The 3,764-nt window shown below is 36.5% G+C and overlaps 1 long non-coding RNA gene across 1 annotated transcript; it reads right to left on the bottom strand.

Moving 5' to 3' along the window:
- Positions 1-451: 451 nt before the first annotated feature.
- Positions 452-3,321, bottom strand: LOC133727474 (uncharacterized). The gene is made up of 7 exons (XR_009855197.1): positions 2,827-3,321; positions 2,298-2,382; positions 1,914-2,155; positions 1,677-1,784; positions 1,441-1,554; positions 1,033-1,145; positions 452-662 (listed from the first exon to the last, which is right to left on the bottom strand). It is a non-coding gene; the product is annotated as an uncharacterized LOC133727474 (long non-coding RNA).
- Between the last annotated feature and the right edge of the window lie 443 nt (positions 3,322-3,764).

The following is a 3,764-nucleotide window of genomic DNA, read 5'->3' as shown; positions in this document are numbered from 1 at the left end:
TTTTTTTATATATATTTACCTGTTAAGAAAAAGCAATAATCTACCATCAGAGCGTACCGAGTACTAGATCACTACAAAAAAAAATTGCAATGGCCACGGCGCAATGCCGTCGCTAAAACTTCATTTGCCGTTGCTAATGACTTTTGGCGACGACAAAGCTTCTGTCGCCGTTGGTGGCGTCGCCAATGCTATTTGCTATGGCAAATGCGCCGTCGTAAGAGTATTAGCGACGGCAAACCTTTTGCCGTCGCAAGAATCATGCGACTGAAAAATGCCGCTACCAGAGTCATTTGCCGTCGCCAAAAGTCATTTGCGATGGCAAAAACGCGATCGCAAAAGTGTTATTTATGAATAAAAAAAATTTGGCATGCATATTGCATGCCAATTTTTTTTTTTTTTTTTTTTTGATAAAAGCTATAGAAAAAAAATTAAAGCTTATACAAAAGGGATACATTTTAATTTTTCTCATGAATGTTACAAAAGGAATGAAGCTTCTACGAAAGTTTACAAGATGATTAAGCTTTACAAGGAAACAGACACTTTTGTTTTAATCTTCCTCGACTTCAAGATTAAAACAGAAGCTGCTCACCAAGCCTGACTGGGAAGAAACATGAGCTTACCAAGCTGCTCACTAAGCTTGAATTGATGCTTTAAAGCCCTACCTATATGACAAATTTTACACAGTCAAAATGTTAAATATATACAACCTTGAAGAAATATATAACAAAGCAGCAGCTAGCTAGAAGCTAATGCTACCAAAAGCCTGAACTAGATAAACAAAAGCATAAATGCATCTAGGTATATTTCCAGATGGCCGGGTGTACAATATCCGAAATCAATTACGTATGTGTCTTCTAGGTCGATGAAAGAATGGCTAATATTTTTTACAACTCTCAATCATTTAAGTGTCATCAGTAGAACATAAGTATTTATGATAATTATGAATGAATAAAAATGGACTTTCAAAACATAAAGTATAAATCTGTACAAGTTTTCATGAGAGGGAGGAGGGGGGGTATTCACATCACTCACCTCTCTTTGATGACCAACTACGGACATGCTTGTTACTGATGTTGTCCCAGAGATTCCAAGTATTTAAGAAGTGACTGATCATCACTAATAGAACCAAATGCACCTTCATGGACCTAGAATTATTCAAAAATAGTAAACATTGAATGTAAGAGGCAGATAAAAGCACAAGTATGCTGGTGTTCTGATTCGATTGTCGAAATTTTGGTATTCTTTTGCAAGTATTCAGGATTAGGGTGAGCTACAGCTACTTGATTAGTTACTTGGTCAGTTACTTGGTCAGTTACATGTAACTGACCAAGTAACTGACCACGATATTACATCAAGAACAGTATTCATGAATTACAGAATTTCAGATCTTTTGGTCTAAAAGGAAAAAGCAACCCAACATGAAACAGAGAAACCACTCACCAATATTGTAATAGCATCTGCAGTGCTTTCACTCTTAAGTTCTTCTTCAATGGAACTCTCCGATGAGAAAGATAGTGTTAAGTTTTTAGATTGCACCATTTGCAACAGCTCATCCTATCACAAATGCAATACAAATCTTAGACTTCAAAACAATAAATTATCTATTTTCATACTGAACAACCAGGAAAAAACAATTACACAAAGCTAAACTATAACTGAATTACAGAGAGGTAAACCTTTGCCAGCTCAATGAAGGCCTTCTCCCATGCCACTGCTCTTTCAATTTCATTCCCCTCTTTATTAATAGCATTGTTTACAGGATAAGTTATTATAAATGCTGATGCCTGTTTTGGAAATATCAAAACGTTTATCAAAGACTCCAAGACTCAATCTTGCTTTCAACTTGAAATGATTTAAAATACACTCAAGTTCAGGGAAAAAAAAAAGGAAAAAAGAAAGGATAAAATCATTACCTCGGAATAGTTTTTCCCAGAGAAACCACCTAAAGCAGTGCTGGGATCAAGAGGAGCTTTATCTGTGCTTTCTTATTTTTCTGAAAATTTCTGAGAAACTAGACAGTACAGGTCAAGCATACAACTGATAGCAAAAAACATATTCTAGATCAAACAGTAAGAGCAGTAACAGATGTGCAGATGCAAACTGCCGTGGCGGTTGCAATTCTTTTTTGTAGTGACATTTCAAAATGTTATCCATACTGAGACAACAAAAGTTAGCTAAAACATATACCAGCTGCAATCGAAGAAATTAATAGAGTTCTAGTAGCAATAGATTAAAACATATGACTTTAATTTTACAATAAAGAGGCTTGAGATTGCCAGAGAAGTTGCAAGTAGTACCCAGAAATCACCATTAGCCAGTTACACTTCTCCAAGTCCAAATGTTGCTCTTCACTTACCAATAGTGAAGCATGAAGGCCAACCCCTGGAACAAAATTCATTGAGAAACTAGTTCAAGAATAACACATCAAGCCAATATACAACTCTTTCATAATTATAGCACACATTATAGCATTTGTGTTTACAATTGCCAAAAACATAGTATCTCGGGTATGTACTTTGCATAAGTATGACACTAAATTATATCACTGATCAAGCTCTTCACAAACACCATCTTTCATCAAAAACAAAAAGGTAAACCGTACGGAATCACAGATAATTTGCATTAACAAAATTCACTTTGCATTAACAGAAAAATGCAAGAAAGCAAATCTCACACAAGCAATGACTAAAGCTTTCAGTCCACAATGAATTAAATTACAGATAATTTCTAGTAGATCATAACTGAAAACCTCATACATCAAATTGAACACCAGTAATAACAAGAAGCCCAAAACAGAAACCAAGCCAAAAGAGATTGAGAACTGACCAAGATGCGAACTTTCCGAGAACAGAGATGAGAACGCATCCGAGTTCAATAGAAATTCCTCATGAATTTCGCTCGGACAGAACGAATCTCGCACGAATGACCCAGCCATTAAATTGGACACATCTGAGTTGAATCGGATTCAAAGAGAGAGGAAGAGGAACGACTGAAGAGAAAGCCAAATTGAAATACCCAAAAAGAATAATCCCTGGATTTAGACCAACACAGTGGCCACCAAGTTCTGCGATGTTATTTGTTGGGTTAGATCCAGAATGGAGAGGAAGAGAAAGAAGGTTGTGGTAGAGATCGAACAGAGATTGAGGGAAATAGGCTAGGGCTTTTTGATTAGAAAATAGATTGAATAAGAGAATTGGGCTTGTAGCTGTTCTCTCATGCGACGGTATTGTAGACGCAGTCGCCAAGTATGGAAAGTTTGCCACTGCAAACGTTCGCCGAAGAAAAATAGGCTACTTTTGGCTACCCCATTGCCACGGCGTAGTAATTGAAGGAATGGATGGATTTCAAAACTTTTTAATTAGTGCGGAATTAGTTTAACAATTAAACTACTAACTAAACATAAAATCCATTCCTTTAACCCATGATCTTGGCTTATTGTGATATGTATATAAACAAAGCATGCATAGTAAGGAAGAACAAAGAGGGAGTTTATGTTCTACTCACCCTTGGAGCGTGATTTTAATCCGATCCAAGTGAACCACCAAAGTTCCTCTCCTTGATCTCTCCTTGTGTGTGTTTCCTCCACCTTGAAGCACCTTGAATTAAGAACTCCTTCTTATACTCCTTCTTGTGCTTGTAATCTCCTCCTTGATGTAACAAGTAAAGCCACAAAAATATATGGCCTCTAAGGATCTTCACCAAGTGAATCAAGAGATGAAGAAAGATGAAAGAAAAGAAGAAATTATGCAAGTGTTCTTCTTTCC

Source organism: Rosa rugosa, chromosome 1 (genome assembly GCF_958449725.1).
Source record: "Rosa rugosa chromosome 1, drRosRugo1.1, whole genome shotgun sequence".
In the NCBI taxonomy this organism is placed as follows: Eukaryota; Viridiplantae; Streptophyta; class Magnoliopsida; order Rosales; family Rosaceae; genus Rosa; species Rosa rugosa.
Note: the sequence above shows the minus strand (reverse complement) of the source record. Positions and strands in the feature narration are given on the sequence as shown.